General features: G+C 37.0%; 1 pseudogene; it reads right to left on the reverse strand.

Moving 5' to 3' along the window:
• Positions 1-1,896: 1,896 nt before the first annotated feature.
• Positions 1,897-18,078, reverse strand: LOC114106174 (aldo-keto reductase family 1 member C3-like; annotated as a pseudogene).
• Positions 18,079-24,479: the final 6,401 nt, after the last annotated feature.

The following is a 24,479-nucleotide window of genomic DNA, read 5'->3' on the forward strand; positions in this document are numbered from 1 at the left end:
TGAAAAGAAAAAAATGAAATTTCTTCTATTTTCTAGGATACACTAAGATTTTGTTGCAGACATTTTCTAAGGTACATGAAAATGGCACCTAACAAAAGTGGTGCCATTTATGTACCTTAGAATTTATTTTTTGCATCTCATGCCATGAAATCTGGTGTTTTCTGGACTATGAGTATCAAGCTGCCTCTCTGATCTGCTGAGGCATGCTATTTAATCTCCACAACTATCTAAGAGATTAAGCTGCTGCCTGGCTAGGAGGATGAAGCAAGGTGTTCTAGAGATGATAAGCACAGCCATGTTACCTCGTGTCTCCCAAAGTCTGTGACAAAATATGACACAGTGACTTTCAGTACACTAACTTTGTTTTGGGGGAAAGAAATTGATAGCTCTGTTGACACCACCCACAGACCAAGACCACACTGTGCAAGGCAGCTTTGGCAATGGTGGGCAAAAACACTCTGAAATTGCCTACCATCTGGAATCCCGTTTATCTTCATTGCATGCTTTTATTTCATTTACACAATTGACTATTTATAGATTTTGTATACTGCTCATTCACCAACTCCAGTGCTTTCTTGATGTTTCCATGGGAGAATACGTTTCAAAGTTTTTTTTTTGTTTGTTTGTTTTTGTGGGGGGGTTCATTATGGTGATATCTGAGTGGGATTCATGATGCCAAATTCATACATTCACATAACATTTGATCAATTTCAAACTTCAATACCTTCCTTTCCTGTCTATGAGATTTAAACTAGAGCTTTGCTAGTCCAACATTTTCTCACATCACTCTGTATTCTAAATTTCCAGGTGATTTATGAGATTCCTTTCTATGAATGCATCTTAATTGACAGAAATATTTCCAAACATATTGTAAATAAGGTTGGTTCAGCTTTTCTTCTTGATGCTAATCGTGACTCCAGTAATGGCATTGGATAAAGTATACAAAATGTTCTTTTCTGTCTGCAGAATATAATTATCAAAAGAGCATTTGGTGGGAGGAAGACTTGCAGAATACAGAAAGGGAATCAAGAGGGAGGGAAAAGGGAAGACATTGGGAAGTAACTAAGGAATGAAATCTACTTATTATGCTATTTCCGTGTATGCATATTACACATTAAAACAATAAATCAATCATCTACATATATTCATGTACATATATATCACAGTAATTAAAATAACAATAATGGAAGGTCAGAAGAGTAGAGCAAGCAGATCAAGGGGAGGGAGGAGAACAAGGAAGGGGGAGGTATTGAAGTTTGAAATTGATCAAATGTTATATGCATGTATGAATTTGGCATCATAAATCCCACTCTTATATATCACTATAATGCACCCCCACACACACAAAAAAAAAACTTTGAAACATATTCTCCTCATACTCCTTCCTGGCCCATTCCCCTCTCACATCCTTGACAACCATTTGAAAGGAAAACCTCATTCCCCAGGTTCCAGGGCTCATCCTTGCCATGGGTACTTCATCTTATGGACCAAAAGCCATGATCTAAATGCAGTGTTTTCTTGTTACTCCATGGGCTAGAGAAGCAGTGACTGGTAAGTATCAATCGCTACTTCCCTAGAGCCTGAGAACTCCTATCTACTCCCACTCCAGAAAGGTAATGTTAATTTTTGCTCAAAATGAATCAAAAATAAACTAATCATATATATAACAGAGACACTGAAGGTAAGAAACTTGAGGGAAAAAACTTTATTTTCAAAAAATTGATGGATATTTAGTGCCTCCTTTACCAAACTGGTGAATTTTGCTATAGCAAAAAGTGAGAAGCTAAGAAATATGTATTAACAGAAATGATTTCTCCAATCAGCATCAATTGAGCTGTCTCCCGCATGATTATCAATGTGGGGGATCCTTGTAGAAATCATGAAATGGTGTCCATGTTAGTATTCATCATCAAATGGATACTCTGGGTGGTCGGTCATCCTAAAATAAGAAAGAAAAATGTGCAACATAGACTCAGAGACTCCATTTCTACAGGGGTGAAGAAGTGATACCTATGGAGCTCCATTATATTTCCGGAGTGGCTGTAGACTCTGCTGTTCCTACTTTCATGAACCTAGTTTTATTGGAAATGTCTATTCCCCTGCCAAGAACAGAACTCACAGACACCAGAATTCCCTTATATTTCTCTCTTTTACTTAGCACTATCAGTCAATCTACCAAAGCAAAGAAATCCTTTCTTCTTCCTTACTGTCAGTGAAGCAGAAACAGATTTGCATCATGTTTATTTACTTACTTTGTGGAGAAGACACTTCCATTTATGCCATGTTTAATGTAAGCACAAGCTCAGATATTGACCAATACAAAAAGTATTTTAGGTGTACGGTATATTGCTAGTAATTTCACTAATTTATTCATTATTTGCTCATGGCCCATCACACATGTCATGCTGCTAAATTCAGATATGGAAAGAATATTGTTTTTAAGAGAGACCTGCAAATCCCAGGAGCTCACCGTGCAAATTTTACAATTTTCCTTTAGAAACAATACAACAGAAAATTGTTGCATCTTGAAATTTTTTATAGCTAGCAAGAATTGCCAGTTGCTTGCTACTGTTCTTCACATTATGTTCCTACTTCGTCTTTCATATATACTAATAAAAAATTAGTAATGATAACAATATACCTGTAACTCTTTAAGAACATGCAATTATGGACTATCTAATCCCCTTTCAAACATCATATTTATTTGTATTATGAATTAACATTCCCACAGGCAGAAGAACATATATTCCTTGTTTACCCTCATTTATATTATTTGTTCAATTTCAGACTCTATAACTATAATGCATCAATAAAGAGTACAAATTTTTGGATGACAATAAATTCTCTTCAATAAGAATGTTTTATCTGCACATTCTTCCCTTGGTTTTGATCTCTTCACAAAAACTATTTTTTCCCTCTGCATTGAGATGTCTACATTTTCAAACTCAAAACCAAATGTTTTGACAGCCTCAAAGGAAAACCTTTGATAGTGAAATGCCATGTCTGGGTTCTGATAGAAACTGCACTGAAAAAGAGGGAAAAACTTGAAAATAAACAAAGGCCACACCTCTGCCAAAGTTACTTACAATGGCCAGGCAATATATTGAAAATTTCTGTTCAGGCCATCTAGGTCTTTCATGTCTTCTGCAGTCAACGTAAAATCAAAAACCTATCGCACAAATAGAAAGTTTTTAGCCTATGTAGACTGCACTTTGCCAATCCTGGAAATCCAATGAAATCAAACTGTTGCAGAAACATTTAAAATATTTGAAAAGGTTCCAGTAGTTATTAAAGACATCAAACAAAACACTCATGGTCAATAAATGTAAGTTGAAAATATAAAAAATTTCATTTTTGATATGTAATGTATGGAAACTGCACCAACTAGAGTCAAAGAGAATGTTAAAAAGAAGCTGTAGCAAAATAAAAGTAATGTTATTCCAAGACAAGTGTCAGGTATGTAAAGGACCCAAAAAAATCTACAGGAAACATTTTGAACTGTGTAAAATAATTCAATAATTTTTAAGGATACAATTGATTTCTGTATTCCATCAATGAACAGTCAAAACTCCAACAAATGATTTTTATTCAACATTTTTAAGTCAGGAATTGTTAAAGTACTAATTATATCCTGTACAAACGGCAAAGGACCTAGCTCAAAGAGAATCACCTGGAGTAAATTTGAGACATTTTAAACACGGAAACAATTTTCACAAATTGCTCACATTCTGAAACAAATGGATAATTAAATCTTTAGTAATTTCCTTAAAAAATAGCAAGAGAGGGACTGGGGCTGTGGCTCAATGGTAGAGCCCCTGCTTCACGTGTATGAGGCACTGGGATCGATCATCAGCACCACATAAAAATAAATAAATAAAGATATTGTGTCCATCTACAACTAAAAGAAATGGTGAAAGAATAAAATGTTGATCATTTCACAATAAATGAATTAGATAAATAGGATTCACTGCTTTATTCTTTAAACTTTTCTGTACATTTGGAAATTCTCAAAAAGGAATATGTTATCTAAAGATTATCACAATTATCACTTCTGTATGAATAAATCTAACAGAACTTATACAAATGCCTTCATAGATCAGCTAAATGCAATATTTTAAAAGACAGGCTAAATTTCTGGACTCGTGTCAAAATCATGGATTAGAATCCTTAATATTTCAAAAGTAATTTATCTCTGAATTCACTGAGAGGTCAATAATGCAACATTAAGCAAACAAAGACAATCTTTATAGAGACAGATAATGTGATTCTAAATTCTTTATAATAGATCAAATGTTCATTATAATAGATCAAACTAGAATAGCCAAGATATTGTTAAAGGAATGAGAGCTAAGGGAATGCTTTGCAGTGTTTGAGAGACAGACTGATTTTCCAAGATAATTAAGACAATGGGAAGGAGCAAATAAGACAAGTGATGACAGAAATGTAGTCAGAAATGTAATACCTGTTGCTGGGAAGTTCGGCTAGTTATTTAAACACTATATGTGTATCTGGATCCTTGTTTCATATAATGTTTTTTAAAAATACTGCAATTGAATTAAATTTAGAATTAAAGATTGTAACCATTTGTAAAGTAATATAATAGAATAACATTGAGTTCCTGCTGGGTACTGTGGCACATGCCTGTAATCTCAGCAGCTTGGGAGGCTCAGGCAGGAGGATCATGAGTTCAAAGCCAGCCTCAGCAGCTTAGTGAGATTCTAAGTGATTCAGCAAGACCCTATCCCTAAATAATATATTAAAAATATTAAAAAGAGCCTGGGATATGTTTAAATTGTTAAGGCCCTGGGTTCAATCCCTGGTACCAAAAAACAAGGAAAGAAAAGGAATAATGTTGAATTCCCATTATAAGATAAAACATGACACTCATCAACCACAAAGTCAAGGCATGAAGACAACAATAAGAGAAGGAAGTTTGTTCATGAAAATATATCAAAAGGAGAATGAAGGCACAAGCAGAATGTGGGACAACATATTTCAACAAATACATCTGAATCTGAAAAACAATATCCAAAATATATAAAAGTGGTCAATTTGCAAAATTGTTTGCCCAATAATTAACAACTCCCAGTTTCCAAAAATCTTTCCTATGTGAATTTGCAGCTGCTTTCACTAAGAGGCCGTGTCTATTTCCTCATCTCTTTAGTCTTGCATTGTCTATAACTTACAGTGGCCATTAGGACTTGGCAGAAGCAATGATGTGCCCACTCTGAGCATAGGCATGAGGAGGCTCTGCAAGGATCCATTCACTGCCTAGGAACAGTATTATGTGATGAGGTGAAGTCAGGGTTGTCAACAGGGAGATGTGAAGTTCTATGGAGGGGAGCTCAAACACCCCAGAGAACAGAGCAAGCAGGACTGAAGCAGAGGGAGCACACTGTTCTGCAGATGCATAGGAGAGTTCATTACAGAACAGGAGCAGCCAGTGTAGCTGGAAGACATTCGTGAGTTCAGGCTGAGCCAAGGCAAAGAGTCAAACCAAAGAATCATGAGATAAACAAATGCTCTTTGAACTAACCTCAATATTAAGGGTGGTTTGTTTTGAAATTGCTCTAAGTAATAGTTCAAAAAAGTACTCCTACTTGAAAATGAAAACATAAACAACCCATTTAAATGGACAATGCATATACTGATAGTCAACAAGTGAAAAAACTCAAAGTGAATAAATATATGAATATTAAAATATATTGAGGATTGGGGGAAGTGTAAAATAAAATCATCACGTATGAAATAAAAATCACCTGATCCGAATTCCCATTTCAGAAAATAAAAACAAATACAAAGATGCCACTTGCAAGGGTTACCCAATTGTTTTAGACAGCTTTTCTCTCTGCTGTGACTCAAGGACCCAACCAGAACAATTGTGGAGGAGGGAAAGTTTATTTGAGGGCTCAGGGTTTCAGAGCTCGTAGTCCATGGGAGACCAGCTTCCTTCCTCAGGGGCAAAGGAGAATACCATGACAGAAGAGTGTGGCAGGGGGAAACAGCTCACATGGTGAACAGAAGGACATAGATGTCTCCACTTGCCAGATACAAATATGTACACCGTAGCCACACCCCAATTCCCACCTCCTCCAGAAACACCCTAAAACTATAGTTACCATTCAGTTAATCCCTACAAAGGGATTAATTCACCGATTGGGTTAAGACTCTCACAATCCAATCATTTCTCTTCTGAACCTTCTTGCATTGTCTCGCTTGTGAGCTTTTGGGGGACACCTCACATTCAAACCATAACAACAACACATGGCTAGCAGGTCTGAAAAACAAATCTATGTGTTTTATCCTATTCTATCCAACTACATTGCCTGTCTCATTGTAGAGTAAGAGAACACACTTCTGAAAGAACCTGAAATCTTCCATGCAGAAGACGAGCTGGTGATATTGACTTTGCCCCAAAACATCCTTATATGTTTCCAATGAAGCATAATTGTGAAGAATACTGCATAACAACCTCAATGCCTGCAGCCCTCCTCTATACCTGAATGTTCTCTTTGATCCTGTTCTCATTGAAACTCTTGGCCGGAACTACAACCCCACATTGCAGCTGGTAGCGGAGGGCAATCAGGGCTGGGGATCGCTTGTGCTTTTTTGCCAAGGCACCAAGAACTGGGTCGTCCAAGAGAACTGGGGAGCTCTGGTCAACCCTGGAAGGAAAGACAGAGGTGCTTAAGTGCTGAGGCTCAGTTAGTTAGGAGGTTTCATTTGTTTCTCTTTTTTGGAGGGTGCAGTTTACTGTGGATTGACTCCAAAGGTATTCTACCATTGATCCATATGCCTAATCCTGTTTCACCTCCCAAATTATTGGGTTTACAGGAAAGCACCACTGGACCCACTCACAAAACAGGTCTGTTGGGACCACTCCAAATAGGGATCCTCAAATTCAGTCCCTGGAGCAGCAGCATTAGTGTCTTATGGGATTTTCTCAGAAATGAAAAATTTTCCCTCTACCAGAATCAATTGAGAGTTATATTGTAAAAACTGAGTCTTGTAGGACTAAGTGTAGTTCATAAACAGTAGCATTTTAGGTAAATTCCCTCAAGCTCTCATTACCATCGTTTTTCTCGTTGAGTTCCCAGAGCACGAAAAGCCACCAGAACAATGTCTTTTGATTTGCAGAAGTCCAGCAGTTTCTTCTGATTGTGATAAACATGACATTCTACCTGCAGTGGACAAGATAGAAGGTTTCTGAGTCTAGTAAATGCTAATGTTAATATGAAAAGAAAATGTTTTTTAAAAAGCTAACTTAAAAAAAAAAATGGAAACCTGGACTTCTAATTGTGCCAGAAATCAAAAATTTGGTCAAAGACTCATGAGGACATGTTTGAAAGACATTTGATAGATATTCTGCATGTGACATTGGATAAATTTGTTCATCAAAACCAATAAAACCAGATTCCAGAACTCAGGGAGCTTAGAATAATTCCCCCTAACCATGGTCTCTAAGACCAAGATCCAGTTAGAACCAGTCAGTGTAGGACAAAGTGACACTGACTGGAAAATCCCCTTCTACAGGGCAAGAATATGCACAATGGAGATTTGGAATTCTGAGGCAACCCCACTGTCAGTCAACAGTCAAGAGATGAAACTAGGTGGGACTCTGAAATCTTCCATGTGACTCCCAATAAAACTGGCAAGGAGGATGGGAATTACATCCCTCTCCTCTCTGTGAAGACTCGCTCTCATCTTTGAGAGTTTCATCTTTTACCTTTTCTTACTCTAATAAATTCATTCTTGCAACACTGAGCCATATGTTTAAATTTTTTCTACTGTAATGCAAACCCAATAATGAGGACTCCACTGCCAAGGTGTTGATTTGTCATAAGGAATTCAAATCCAACTCCTAACTGACAGAAAATGGAAATCTAAAAACAAGTTAACTCATATGATAAAGTTTTAAAAAAATCCTAGTTCAATATTATGTGAAAATGTTCCAGGTGAACATTCTATGTGAAAAGAACTTAAGAAACATGATAGGAAAAAAAAACATGTAAACCAAAGTTGTATTCTGGAAAAGGGAAGAACTATAAAAGATATTTCAGAAAACCATGGGAAATTTGAATGTAGATTGCATTTAGATGATGTGAGAGACTTACTATTAACTTTAGATATAATAATGAAAATGTGCTATGTGAGAGATCATCTTCATTCCTAGGAGACATTCTCTGAAGTTTCTAAAAGTGAATAGTCTAGTGTATAATTGACCTTGAAGAGATTTAGATATTACACATAAGTACGCTGATAAACCCACAGAAATAAACATTTTACAGTGAACTCATATGTCAAAAATATTAGATAAAAATTAAAAAATATGGATGTCCTGTGCCATGTTCTCACATTTTCTGTTTAAAAAATTTCATGATTAAAAAATTGGGGTAAAATTAATACTAAAATTATTTTCTATTTTTTAACATTGATATTAGAAATTTATACTAATCAATCAACTTACATGAAATTTATGAATTTTATATGGTCTGTTTTCCAACCAAAGACCAATAATCCATGACTGAAAGTTGTGAAATAATAAGTGAGAGGACAGAAACATGTACAGAATACATGTGATGGCACAGTTGATTTGATATCAGAAAACATGGAAGAAAGCAGGTAAGAATGGCTCAGGCATGATGTCAACTGTATATTCTAAATGCTAACGTTAATATGAAAATAGATTTCATCCACTTCAGTACCATCATTAACAAGTTCATTCCTCCCAGGCCTTTAACTTTCACAAGCTCTGATTTACTTTTGCTATATATATATGCCTCTGGATTCATGAACCTAAATAAGAAATAACAAGGACTCAGGCGCCCAACATCCACACAGAGCCTGTTCACTGATCTCCTAGGTTCACTCTTTTCTTACTCACTGCCTATTCCTATGTACTAACCTTCTTTCCTACACACAGTTCCCCCCACAGCACATTCACCCATCCAGGATCTGGTCATCCTTCATTGCTCAAGGACAAGCTCACCTTGCCCCTGAAGTCAGATAAACAACCACCCTCCTTGATCACCTGATTCTTCCATAACCTGGGCACTAAGCTCTTCCCCTCATTTTCACTAAGGATTCACCCAGCACAGGTACAATTGAGAATCCTCCACACCCTCCAAGATAGTGGCACTAAATCTAGACTCTTCTGTTCAACAAATATGAATGAACAGAAGGACAGGACCAATGGACACCTGACAGTGATACAGAAACAAGGAAGTGTTATAAGAGATGGCAGTGAGGCTCAGGGCTCTCACCTGGTTGCAGACAGGCTTATACTTGAGGCCTGGTTTATTCAGGATCATCTCCAGCTGCCTGCGGTTAAAGTTGGACACCCCGATGGACCTGGCCAATCCTGCGTCCTTGCACTTCTCCATGGCCTTGGGAGGAAGGGGTTGGGAAGAGGCATTTGTACAATGGACTATGTCAGTATAAAGGCAAGATAGAACTGTTAAGAGGAGCACTGTCAAGAAATGACAACAAAGCTGATGAATTGATTATGAAGAGGAGAAAAATGGTAAAGATTATATGGGAAGGTGTTGAGAGCCAGTAAAAGAATTCCTCTGTGTCCTCTTCAGGCATCAGACATGACTGCACATGGAGGCAGGAGGGTTGTGTCCTCATTGTCATCAGTCCTCCTCCTCTATTTCTCTCCGTTACATACCAGGAATGTGTTCCTCCCCACCACCCTAGCAAAAATCCTCTTTTAAACATGATGATTTCTAGATCCATAATTACAGAAGCTGGCATGAACTGTCACCTTCTTGGCTTCCTGTGGGGTCACTCCTTCAGGCACTCACCTCCCATGTGGCACAGAGATCCACTGAGTCATATAGTATTTTTCCATTTTCATCTTTTGGGTAAAGCTCTTCCCCTGGCTGAAACAGAAGTGATCATAACAGTAACTTTGCTGAATTCATATGTCCACATACAGTAATGCTGCTAGGTATATCCAGGGGGAGGGACACTAATCCTTCTTGAAATAAGTAAAGCATCACTCTATATTCATCTGTTTATAAAGTGTTTACATGTGAATGTGTAAGGAATACCTTTCAGTGCTTAGCTTCCTATATTCTTCTCTTACATCAAATTATCTATATGTTCAATTTTACATACATCTATGTATATCTATATTACATATAGGTAATTACATATATATACTTATATTTATAATTCTATATGATTTTCTTTTTTTTGCTGTGATTACACTAGACAATCCAGTATAATCTTCTTTTTTTTTTTTAATTTTAATTTTTAATTTTTTTTTATTTTTTAATTTTTTATTGTGGGTTGTTCAAAACATTACAAATTTTTTGACATATCATATTCCACACTTTGATTCAAGTGGGTTATGAACTCCCACCTTCACCCCATACACAGATTGCAGAATCACATCAGTTACACATCCATTGATTTACAAATTGCCATACTAGTGTCTGTTGTGCTCCGCTGCCTTTCCCATCCTCCACCCTCCCCCCTCCCCACCTCTCCCCTCCCCTCCCCTCCTCTCTCTCTACCCCCTCCACTGTATAACCCTGAGGGTCTCCTTCCATTTCCATGCAATTTCCCTTCTCTCTCCCTTTCCCTCCCACCTCTCATCCCTGTTAAATGTTAATCTTCTTCTCCTGCTCTTCGTCCCTACTCTGATCTTAGTTACTCTCCTGAGGTCTCATAGTTGGCTCATGTTACATTTCCTGACCCTATATTTTGTCCTGGGGAAAAGTCTTTCACTGGGAAATTCAGAGGATGCATGGGCTTGTTCTTCAGCAATAATGGATTTCAGTGATGACACAAGATAAACAGTTTCTTTATCTACCTGAACACATGTGGGTGTAAGTAAGTATACCAAAGATCGTCAATCAAGTTTCAATTCAAGATTTGATGTTGGAAGATGGAGAGACCCTCTCTCATATTAATGACCATGGTATTTGAACTGCCCCAAAGTCGTATGAACCACCAGTGCAAAAGGCTGAGACCAAAACTAAGCAAACTTCCATATCTAGACATAATGAATGAATTAACTGAGATGTCTCTGAAGATTACATCTAATCATGAATTTAGACATAATTCGGACTTTCTATAATTCATATAAATTATTTACATAATTTTATAATTGAAGCTAAATTCAACCATCCATGGTAATGATGGTCATGCTGACTGCTGAAATTAAATAGGTTTGATGATGTAAATTTCCTACCTTCATCGCAGTCAGGATATGAATAAGATAGAGATCAACATAGTCAAAATGAAGTTTCTTCAGTGATCTTCACAAAAAAGATTGGACCAGCTCTGGCCGATGAAAAGTGGACCACAGCTACAGAGATTAAAGAAAGGAAACATAGTTTGGATATTTGTTTAACTCCATATTAAGATATTTATTTGTCATTTGCTTGGAAACTTGAGATCACAAGAATGATATCTCTTTAAGTCTTTGGTTCTACCAATCTGACCAGTTCATGTGAACTGGATTATATTTTCAGTTATTATTTGTAAAACATTTGAACTATGGAAGGAATTAATCAAGAGATATATTTTTTAGCAAACAATAACATATTTAATATCTGAATAGTGATTCATAGAGATTGCAAAGCTATTGTTAGTGTATCTCATCCATTCATTTCATTAGATAAGAATAAATATTTTTTGTTTACAGGAGTGAAAGAAACACATTTTGAATATTTAATATGTGTGAGACACAAATCAAGATACTTTAGCTGGATCTTCTTTTGTACCCATGGAACTGTCCTACATTGTTCTTTGATAATGACAAATGTAAAAGTAGATATTCAGAATGATAAGAAATTTTACAAAATCACCCAGGAGATAATGAATCCAGAATCTGGTCATAACTCTATCTCATTCTACAAACAATACAAAGCCATAGAGCTGAAGGGAGAATCAGAAAAGTAAAGAACTTTAAAGTTATACATTTGTAGACAGCAAACAGGAATTTATAATACATCTCTGTTTTTGATACAGGATCTTATATGTGAATAAACATTGTAAAAATAATCACATTCCAACAACTGATCACCTAACATAATTTCACTTCTTTACATCATATTGCAGTAATTTTACACTGTATACACAATACCTTGGAAGTATATAATATGTCTTCTCTCTTCACAGTGCCATCTGCAATCTTGCTTCTAATGCCCAGTCCTACCTCCTCTTCTACTTGATATGCATAAGCACAATCAATATGGCAGAACCCAGCTTCTATTGCTATTTTGGTGGCCTCTGTGGTCTTACTCTTAGAAACCTAGAGGAATAACCAGAAGGGTTTTTTTTGTTTTTTTGTTTTTTTTTTTTTTTTTGGAGAATCATAGTATAAGAAATAACTCACCATGAGAAAAGTGAACAGTTCATTAGATTGGAAGAAATTTTAAATTCCAATGTTGTCTTCAGACTACTTAATAATGTGATAAGGGGATGGTACCCTGAACTTTGAGGGCCCACTTTTCTCCTATATAAAAAAAGTAGCCAAAGAGCAATTCTGAATGTAATGAGCAGAAACAGTGTTCTCACAAAAGCCAACTTTGCCCATGCTTTGGGTTAGTTCAGTATTGACTCCAAACCAATTTTGTCTGTTTTTCCTAGTTAATTACAGGAGTCTGGCATCCAGGAAGCCTCTTCAGACACAGAAATCCTAATCCAGTGGCATCACAGGACCCCAGGAGCAACTCAAGTTCATTGAGTTTCTGGAAGGACTCAGAAGACACAGCATACAGGAATAACCATGTTATAATTTATGTGATGAAGTCACTAAGTACAGTTAATGCCAGTGAATAGTTCATGGAATGACTATAGAAGAAATACTGTGCAAGATTCTATAAATCTTCTCCCAAAGATGAAACACAGAATATACTAAATTCCCCCATGGTGAATTTTGAAACCACATGGGAAATATTTGTGCAAGAAAAGCTATTGAGATAATTTTCTAAGGTTTTTCAGTGGGACTGATTAAATTGACACCCTATGCTAGGACACAACACAATTCCAGTCTCCTAGAGAAAGGTAGATATATCATTCTAAAAAGTGGGGGGGGATAGTAAAATGCCAATTCCCTGAATGTCCATTTCTGTTCCCCAAATCCTGGCCAATTATGAAATAATGAGAGCAAGCCTGGCCCTGTACATCCAGATATGTATTATCTTTTTTTTTTTAGTACCAGGGATCGAACTCAGGGACATTTGACCACTGACCACACATCCCCAGCCCTATTTTGTATTTTATTTAGAGACAGGGTCTTACTGCACTGCTTAGTGCCTTGCTGAGTTGCTAAGCCTGGCTTTCAACTCACAATCTTCCTGTCTCAGCCTTCTGCGACACTGGGATTACAGGCATGTGCCACTGTGCTCAGCCCAATAAATATTATCTTAAAGGACCCTGACTTTCTCTTATGTACATCGGAAATGAGGGCAAGATAATGTTACCTGTGGAAAGATTCTTTTTCCATGTATTCCAGGAGAGTGGTTCCTTGGCTTGTTGTTCACATAAGCAAATAAAGTAAGATACTGCTGAGGATGTTACTGCTTCTGCAGCCTAACATACAATACTGCTCTGTTGAACCTCTTGAAAGGGAGAAAATCCTTGCAACCCACATTGGAGGTAAGTCATTAATTTCAAGAGTATATAAAGATCAAAAATTTCCACACTAAAAAACCAAATAGCCCAATCAATAAAGGAGTAAAGGAACACAATAGACACTTCTCAAAGGAATAGACGCAAAAAGTCAACAAGTACATGAAAAATGTTCAACATTTTTGCAATGCAAATTATTACAACATTGAGATCTCACTTCACTATTGTCAGAATGGTAACTATCAAGAATACAAGTCACACTAAATGTTGGTGATGATGTGGAGGAATGGCACACACACACATTGCCGGTGAGACTGCAAATTGGTGCAACCCCTCTGGAAAGCAGTATGGAGATTCCTCCCTCAAAAAACTAGAATGGAACAACCATTTGAGTCAGTTATACCACTTCCAGGTATATATTTAGAGGATGACAAATCAGCATACTACAGTGGTGCAGTCACATCAATTTTTTTAAAAAATTTAACTTGTTTTAATTAGTTATACATGTCAGTAAATGCATTTATGCACTTTGATATACATAGATGGGATATAACTTCTCATTTTTCTGAGTGTAAATGTTGCAGAATCATATTGGTCATGTAGTCACATATATACATACAGTAATAATGTCTGTTTCATCCTACTATCTTTCCTATCCCCACATTCCCTCCTCTTCCCTCCCATCACTTCCCTCCAGCTAATCTAAAGTAATGCTATTCTTCCCTAGTGCCCCCCACCTTATTGTGCAGAAGATGGAAAGATCTCTCAAGCTCCTGGATAGGCAGAATTAATATTGTCAAAATGGCCATATTACAAAAAGCATTATACAGATTTAATGCAATTTCTATTAAAATCCCAATGACATTCTTCATAGAAATAAAAAAAAGCAATCATGAAATTTATTTACAAGATAAGGTACCCAGAATAGCTAAAGCAATTCTTAGCAAGAAAAGTGAGGCAGGAGGCATCAAAATACCAGACCTTAAACTATACTACAGAGCTATAGTAACAAAAATGGCATGGTTTGGGGCACCAAAATAGACTTGTAGACCAATGGTACAGAATAGAGGACACAGAGAAAAACCGACATAAATACAGTTATCTCAGACAAGAGTACCAAAAACATTCAATGGAGAAAAGATAGCCTCTTCAACAAATGGCGCTGGCAAAACTAGAAATCCATATGTAGCAAAATGAAATTAAACCTCTATTTCTCACCCTGCACAAAAATCAACTCAAAATGGATCAAAGACTTGACTTACGCACTAGAACAGAGACCTTGAGCCTAATAGAAGAAAAAAATGGGCCCAAATCTTCACCACATTGCCTAGGATCTGACTTCCTTAACAAGATTCCAAAAGCACAAGAAGTAAAATCAAGAATTAATAAATGGGATGTATTCAAATTAAAAAGCTTCTTCTCAGCAAAGGAAACATTTAATAACGTGAGGAGAGAGCCTACAGATTGGGAGAAAATCTTTATCACATGCACCTCCAATAAAGCATTGATCTCTAGAATATATACAGAACTCAAAAAAACATAACACCAAATAAACAAATAACCCAATCAATAAGTGGGCTAAGGAACTGAACAGACACTTCACCGAAGAAGAAATACAATTGATCAACAAATATATAAAAAAGTGTTCAACATCTCTAGCAATTAGAGAAATACAAATCAAAACCACTCTAAGATTTCATCTCACTCCTATCAGAATGGCAATCAGTAAGAATACAGGCAACAATAAATGTTGGCAAGGATGTGGTGAAAAAGGCACACCCATACATTGCTGGTGGGACTGCAAATTGGTGCAACCACTATGGAAAGCAATATGGAGATTCCTCAGAAAATCAGGAATGGAACCACCATTTGACCCAGCTATCCCACTCCTTGGTTTATATCCAAAGGACTTAAAATCAGCATGCTATAGTAATGCAACCACAACAATGTTTATAGCAGCTCAATTCACAATAACTAGGCTATAGAACCAACCTAGGTGTCCCTCAATAGATGAATGGATAAAAAATGTGGTATTTATATTGAATGAAATATTACTCTGCTTTAAAAAAGAGCAAAATTATGGCATTTGCCAGTAAATGGTTGGAGTTGGAGAATATCATACTAAGCAAAATAAACCAATCCCACAAAACCAAAGGCCTAATGTTTTCTCTAATGTGCATATGCTAATTCACATTAATGTTTATAGCAGCTTAATTCACAATAGCTGAACTATGCAACCAACCTAGGTGCCCTTCATCAGATGAATGGATAAAGAAAATGTGGTCTATATACACAGTAGAATATTACTCAGCCATAAAAAATGAATTGATGACATTTTTCAATAACTGGATGCATCTGAAAACTATCATGCTAAGTGAAATATGCCAGTCCTAAAAAACCAAATATCAAATGTTCTGTAGATATATGTATGCAAACACAAAAACTGGGAAAGGGAAGGGAAAGAATCAAAGTTCAGAGGACTAGAGAAGAGGAATGAAGAGAAACAAGGAGTGATATGGATGGGAAAGGCAGTGGAATGGATCTGACTTAACTTTCCCACCTTCATTTATAAATAGACCACTGTGAATCCCCAAATCATGTGCATCCAAACGATTGGTTTTCAAATTAATATAAGGTCTACTCCACGTTTGCATCCATATGTCAAAAAACACTATATTGTCATGTAAAAATAAAATCAAGATATTAAAAAAAATTAGGATGAAACCCCTCTGTTTGTGGTAACTGGGATAGAACTGAGGGCATGTGGAAAGGATGGGTGTCACTCACCCAGCCAGCGATCACAGGACAAAACATCATGAGGAGGAGGGAGCCCTGCTTGGCAAAGCAGTGTGAGGGAGGCAGGTTCTGTGGTTCAGCCGATCACTGCTGGACCCTCCCCAGAGGCATTTCTCAATAAGGACTGATGCCTGAAAGCACTCTCCACATATTTTCTCAGGTCTTTGGCAACCATTTCCACTTCTCTGGCACAACTGGACTATCAACATGACTGCAGAATACATAAATAAATCCAATCTTCATACCCTTTAGGGATAGCCAGTTTCCTTGTGTGTTATTAAAAAAAAAGTGAAAAATCAGATACCAGCCAAGGGAAAGTTGATGACAGGCTCAGGAACAAAGAGAAATATGCTGTGTTAACTCTGGCATACAATGGAATCTCTGTATGACAGAACTAAACACTGGCTGGAAAAAAATGTATACTCTTATGATACAGAGTTACAAATAAGGAATTCTACTCATTTTATAAGGGATTAGTCACATAAACATCAGCCCATAAAGCTGACTCACTCTCTATTGTGGAAGATGTAATAAGAGTGACGTCGACAATTATTGTATGGTCTACAAAATTTGCATGGCTTAAAAGTTCATTTTTTAAAGATTATAAAGGCAGAACAAACACAATGTTTTATGTTTTAAAATTTTTGGAAGCTTTATTTTTCCAGGAGATCAAGATAATGCCATCCTAGGTTTTACTGGCCTCTGCTGATTCCAGCCCTGAGTTTCTTTGGGATAAGGACACTTGGAGTAGGACTGAAGCCCTACTTCATGACACTTTTCCCTACAGATTTTCACAAATCCTGTCACAAGACTTCATACTTGCTCACTGGATATTTCCTTAAGTCTTACAGAAGAAAAATTTTTAAATTCAAACTTTAGGAAAACTAGTTTCTTGCCACCTAATTAAGTGGTCAGAGTATGATAATGGAATATAAAATTATTTCCAGGATAGTGAACATAGCTCACTCCACTTCACAGGGTCATCTGTCAATATAATACACAAAACCAATGATGATTAATTGACAAATACCCTTCTTAGGTCACCATTTGACTTATCAGGTTGTTCTAATATACATTCGGGTAAATTTCCCACAGTTGAGAACACATAAAAAATTCTCCTCTGCCAAGGTGCAGCATTTTCTGAGAGATGCTGAAGCCTTCCTCAGAGTGGAGAGGAAGTTATCCCCATCATTTATTCTATGTTTTTCATCTCAAGTACATTTTGCTACACAGATGTCTGTGGCTCTTGCCCTTCTTGGGAGGAAAATATATTTCCTGAGGTATAGAAATAAAGAGAGAAACCATTCACAGTGCAAACAGAGTGCTGACATTCATCTTTTCTACCAAGTTGGTCAACAGACTGAAATGGGGGGTGGAGGCTTAGAGTGGTCAGAACACTCGGTAGGTAACCACACCATCATGCAATGATGTAGAGCAATGTCTGAAAACTATCTTTCCTGTTTATGGAATAGCTCTCACCTGGAGAAACAGGACCACCTGAGCCCCCCAGAGTCACATAGGAAGCAAGTACCTTGACAACCCAGATTGGATTCCATTTATCCTATGTCTACTTTCTTTAGAACCCTCAACCCAACCTCCTACTGTTACCTCTTGAGGTTTATAGGTGCCAAAGCCCAGTCCAGGAATGAAGTGACCATCATTGAGCTCCACATACTGATGTTTGGAATTCATTGCCTGTGACTCCTCAGCCTGGGTAAATTCTGCTTCTTCTTCTTCTGCCTTCACAGGGAAATAAATAACTGGAATTCACAGCTCCAACTGCTTGTCTAATGGTTATCCAATTCTACTTACTGTCTAATGTTTAGACAATATTTTATAGGAAGAGTGAGGTTAAAGCAATATTCCCTATGTGAGAAGAGAATTCAAACCAGTTCACTTATTCCATATGGAAAAAAATTATGTAAATTACTACACAGTGGAAAAAACGTTAGTTTTTACTAAATTTTCTCCATATTTTATCAAGAGTTAATATATAATATTAGATGATCATTGACCATTTGTTAAGCTAGAAACCTCAGATTCCTGTATTTTGCATTTTTTTCTTGATTTTGTTTTTTTGTTTGTTTATTTTTTTCCTTATTTTTCTAATTTTGGAGGGAAGGTACCTGGGATTAAACTCAGGGGCACTTGACCACTGAGCCACATCCACAGCCCTATTTTGTATTTTATCTAGAAACAGAGTCTCACTGAGTTGCTTAGCAACTTGCTTTTGCTGAGGCTGATTTTGAACTCACGATCCTTCTCCCTCAGCCTCTCAGGACGCTGGGATTACAGAAGTGCACGCCATTGCACCCAGATTCTTGAACCTCTTCTTGACCATACATTATTAGAAGTATCATACACTATGCCCACAAACACAAGGAATTTTTAAATCAGGATTATGGACCATGTTTTGAAATCTCAGAAATATAATCATATACAAAAATCAACAGAAGTTAGTTAGCCTTTTTAATTTTCCCATTGGTAAAATGCTTTCCACAGTTTGACTACCAAGTCCCACGAGATGCAGTCCTGACAAGTGTGCAGTACAAACTGCACTCATTTGACATTCTGCTCAGGGGAAGCCAAAAAAATTACAGCCACGGGAAGTCAGTTTGCAATAGGCAACAAGAGGCTAAAGGTTATTACAGTTTTCACCTGTTAGATAATTCCTGGAGAAAAATATCAATAAATAGGATGCAAAATGAAGGCATTTTATAATATTTATGACCTTGCTTAACATGGTCCATAAAAGGTAAAAAATGGAAAAATCTTAAATTATTATGGATTTTGGAATAATTGTGAAAACATGGATGCACTGATGAAATGGAATATTTGAAGCAAAAAAAGAGTCAGACATGAACATTTATCAATAAAAAATTCCTCTATTACATAGAGGAATAAGAGCTCAGTTTAAAGGGGGTTTATTATAATAATGATATAATATGTCCATAAAGTATGCATAATAGAAAAGGAAAGAATACAAACTGTAAGTAGTCACTTCTTCTGCATAGTGAGACTAGGATTGATCTCCTTCCTGGTTTTTAATCACTTACACCTTTTTGTCATTCTTAAAATTGGAAAAAGCATTTACTAATATGAATTTAAAAGCCCCACCCCTTATACAAATCCTCTTTACTTGTGGTTTTGATTTTTTTAAGATGAGCCCTTTGTCAGTCACACATTATTGAATAAAATGAACTATCTCACACACCCCCAAACACACACAGAGTAAATTAAAGTGACTGTTGAGCACTTTTCAAAATCTGACTGTCAAAAATAGCATCAAATTTAAACTTGAAAAAAGTTATCCTTTTAACTTTGTCATTGCCAATATATTTTCTGGATGTTCTTTTGTTGCATTTTAATGAAAATGTTCACTGCTGATGGATGTGCAGTTCTGAGAAGTGTGCACTCAAAATGGTGATATGCCCGTTGCCAGTGAAGCAAAAGTGACTCCCCTGTAGGAACGGATTTCACAAGACACAACACAGGCCAAAGTCTTTCTGAAAAGTAGGACTTTGAGTGATTGGTAAATCTTCTGCAGTCCCTTCAATTAATGTTTCACTTTTTTTTTTTTTTTTTGTAATCTGAGAAATGTGTTTACTAACCAAAGGAAAAGTTCTGACCCTGAAAATTAAATAGAAAGGAATTTCGTGGCAGACAACCAGCCCTATAAACTCTCTCTCAGGCTGCTTTTGTCAGTAACACAAACCTCACTGAGAACCCCCAGGCTTCACTACTGTTTTTCCATTTACTACTAAAATTCTGCCTAGTCCCTCCCATGGTCTAGAAACATGGATTCTTGTGTATCCTGATTTTACCTGAGTTGCATTTTCTGGACCTTGTCTCCATCTCTGTTCTAAGTTTGAAATGTTTGTTTGTACTGATCCTGGACTCCAGCTAGTGAACTTGGACATGGTAGCAAGTGCCCAAGACTATATCTGGATGTCCTGGACACAGGGCATAAAACCTTTGCTCTGCATCAACCACACCTCACTAGTTAAAACCTCACCAAACTTCCATGGTTAAAGCTCTTCATTATAGGGTCTTGGATTCTATTGATAATTTGAAGGCCAATTTAAATCACAGAAATGATGAAATGATGGGATTACACAAAGAATAAAAAATCAAGGCCATCTGTAAGCATTCATATCAAATAAGGAGTTTGTATTAATCCATAAAAATCTTACAGATTCTCAAATGATAAACTCTAAAGAGAACTTATGTGTCTAAATATATCCAAACAATCCTCCACTGGGAGAAATTTAACTCTATCCTGGAACAAACCATTGTGTTATTAAATCTGAGATATTCCTATATTATCTACATAAATTTGCATCCATAAAATCAGGTAAGATGTAGGCCCAGCTCTTTTTTTTTTTTTTTGTTATAGGGTGTTATATTGAGACTATTGCAATTTTGATACTGTTTGGCAAATATTAGAAAAATCGGCCATCCCAAACATTAGAGTTAAGACCTTGGGTAGCTCCTCTGGTCACTAGTTCGTTTCTACTGAGACACAGTCTTCCCAAATTTTCTGATCCCTTGCAGTTGGCCTGCTGTGCACATCCATGAAGATCAGCCCAGCTACTTAACAAGGGCTCCAATTGGAAAACAGATGGCTCCTACCTTGAGATTTCAATGTCTAATTTGGAATATAGAAAAACAAAATATCAAAAAAGGTTTATCACAATTTGCCTGAAATAGTAAGAACAGGGTCATGTTCCAACTATTTTGAAGAAATACCGGATAATGAGGAGACTCTTATTCTACAATCCATGGAAATTTTCTGTCAGAAACTTAAATATCCAATAATAAAAATATTAAATTTTGAAGGCTTATTACCCTAAGTGAGAACCATGCTGTGACATTATATAGATCAATAACAAAAAAGGTAAAAGGTGCCTTTAATGTTTCATAAAGTACTGAGTATTGTGATATTGAAAAATGCTAGTTTCAGATGCATTCAGTTGTATGAAACAGAAAATTCAACTCAACTTGGTCTAAAATTCGAGGAAATTGATGCCGGTTACTAATTTGGGGCAAGTAACACTTAGTTTCCTAATCATTCTCTTAGGAATATTGATATCATACACATGTATTTTAAGAAAATGCAGTACTAGGTTTTTTATTCGAGATATTTCTGCTTTGTGATAGAGACCTTGAATATCTATATCATAAAGCCTAGAAAATCCAAACATCCTTCTCAGATACCAAGTGAAAACCACATCCCCAAAAATATGATCCTTTAAAGCTGCTGTCATTGTGACTATAGGAACTTTACCCACTTTTTGGTATACTCCTTCATTCTCTTAATTTAAACCGATCCAAGATATGTTGATGTCACTCTCATTCATCATAGACACAACTGGAGTTTCCAGTTTTTTAGCATTTTCAACTCCTAAGCGTTTCTACATATAACTAGACTGAACTTGAGTTAACTCAGATGAAATCTTAACTTTAACCTTTCCATGCTAAGAAGGCCTCTTGCTCTGTGGCTTCTACCACATCTCCATGCATCAAATTCCTAATCCAACAGAGCTGCAGTGTCTCTTCTTTCCTCTGTGAAGTTCCCATACAAGTTGATGTATTCACATTGCATCAAATAACAGAGTAAATGAAAGCTTGTCAGACTCCTCTCATTCTGCATTTCTCCTGTAATAACTGACTTGCTACTGGGTGAGTCCTGTGATTTTCCCCTATTGGTCTATCCTTGTACCAACTATCATGGAGAAACATGTCTATAATGAGAACTAATCATTATACTTGTGGTTACATGAACCCATTCTTTTAGAACTGAATATCCAACCAAAAGACTCATTTGTGTCGTACTACTTAAATTCATTTGGTCTGTAATAAGATTTAATATATTGCAAGGTTTTAAGAACATGCCAAGCAGGTCAACATCTAGGCAATCTAAAAAAAAAAAAATCATTGCTTTTTCATTATGACTTCAGTAACCAAGATGGTTGTCTCCCCAATATCCTTTTCCCTGCAAATTATTTCTTTGAGTCACTTATGCTTATTCATTTGGCATTAGCATGTGGTCACTATGGAAAAGGGCCTGTGACCCAGTCCTAGTTAATGCCACATGAAAAATCCTTCTGGGAGCTTCTCAGTAAGTATCTCTCTGTTCTAAGTGGTTTATTATACAAAGAAGTGGCTCCTCCTCCTACACTGGATATTGAACTGCTGTGCTGGGTGGTCTGCTGTCAATCTGAGCACCCAGAAGTGGGAAAAGCCAGGAGCAGATGATAGTGTTTCTAGACTCACAGGGACAAGATCTGCTATGGGAAGCCATTCTCACATGTGATTGGGTACCTCCCTGATTGGGTGTGAGGCGTTCTGGCCAGCTGTGTCAGAACTTATCCCCACCCTCTTTTGGTGCGAGAGCCCATCCGTGTGGGGGTGTGACTGACCATTGACTCTGAGATCAATCACTGACCCTGACCTTGGAATGCTGTCCCCCTTGACCTTCATTGGATGGAATTTTTCCCTGAATTTCTTGTTCCCCAATAAAAGGCCACTCTCAGGCGTGCTCTCCCCTCTCTCCTGCTAGTCTCTTGTGTAAACCTCGCTACCCCACCAGGTGGCTCGAGGCAGGAGCCAGGAAGGGCCGTCTCTGAACTGGGCAAGAAAAAGGTAAATTGAGTTATGTGTCTTTATTTTTTGATCTCACTAGTTAACTTCTATGCGTAGGACCTCTAGTATGAAGCTAGCGTGCTGGTCGCGCAGCAGAATCCACAATTTATTTTCTCTTGGCTTTTTGTCTATGAGATTTAAGCCAAAACAAAATATTTTATGAGTTTTCTTTGCCTTGATGTAGCCAAACAAAAGCAACCACCAGAGATAACAAGTTTCTCCTTGAAATTCCTGCCTTCACTGCATTTTGCCCACGTGCAAGGGCATTCAGAATCACTGACAACTTCTCAAAGCCTCTGGGGAGCATAAGCCCCATGGATTTCTCAGGGCTGACCATGAAATGTGCAGAAGCTATTGCAAAGTCACAAAGGGCCTCATTTTCTCCCCCACTCTTCTATAATCATGTTGGTTTCCCATGCACTGAAAAAGACCACTGGTGGTTATTTTAATTACTTTCATTTTAAAATTAATAAAAATGAAAGTTCTTCTGTTTTCTGATACACTAAGATTTTTGTGGCAGACATTTTCTAAGATACATAAAAACGGTACCTAACAAAAGTGGTATCATTTTTATGTGCCTTAGAATTTATTTTCTGTATATTCATGTGCCATGAAATCTGGTATTTGCTGGACTATGAGTAACAATCTGCCTCTCTGATCTGCTGAGGCATGCCATCTCATTTCAGCAACTATCTAAGAAGTTAAGCTGCTTGTCTGGCCGGGAAGATGAAGCAAGGTGTTTTTGAGATGACAAGCACAGCCTTGCTACTAGGTGTCTTCCAAAGGTTGTGACCAGATAAGCTGCAGTGACTTTCAGTACACTAACTTTCCTTTGGGGAAAGAAATTGACAGCTCTGCCGACACCACCCACAGACCACGACAATATGCTGCAAGACAGCTTTAGCAATGGTGAGCAAAAACAGCCTGAAATTGCCTACAATTTTTTGTTTTTTTCTTCATTGTGTGCTTTCTTTGTTGCTTTAGAGCACTGACTGCTTATAGAATTTGTGTAGTGTTAATTCACCCAAGACTAATGCTTTCGTGATGTTTTGATGGGAGAATCTGGAGCTTTTCTAGTCCAACATTTTCTCACATCACTATTCTAAATTTCCAAGTGATTTATGGGATTTCTTTCTATGAATGCATCTTAATTGACATAAATATTTCCAAACATACTGCAAATAATGTTGTTTCAGCTTCTCTCCATGTGTGGCTAATCATCCAACTATGGCATTGGATAAAATTTGCAAACGTTCCTTTTTGTCTGCAGCCTCTAATTATCAAAAGAACATTTGGTGGAAGGAATAACTGCAGAGTAGAGGAAGGGAAACAAGAGGAAGAAGAGAGGGGAGAAAAGGAAAGCATGGGGAAGTACCTGGTGATAGGAACCTACCATATTATGCTATTCAATGTACAAATACACCACAGTAACTCAATGAATCAAATCA

The sequence above is a fragment of the Marmota flaviventris genome, chromosome 12 (genome assembly GCF_047511675.1).
Source record: "Marmota flaviventris isolate mMarFla1 chromosome 12, mMarFla1.hap1, whole genome shotgun sequence".
In the NCBI taxonomy this organism is placed as follows: domain Eukaryota; kingdom Metazoa; phylum Chordata; class Mammalia; order Rodentia; family Sciuridae; genus Marmota; species Marmota flaviventris.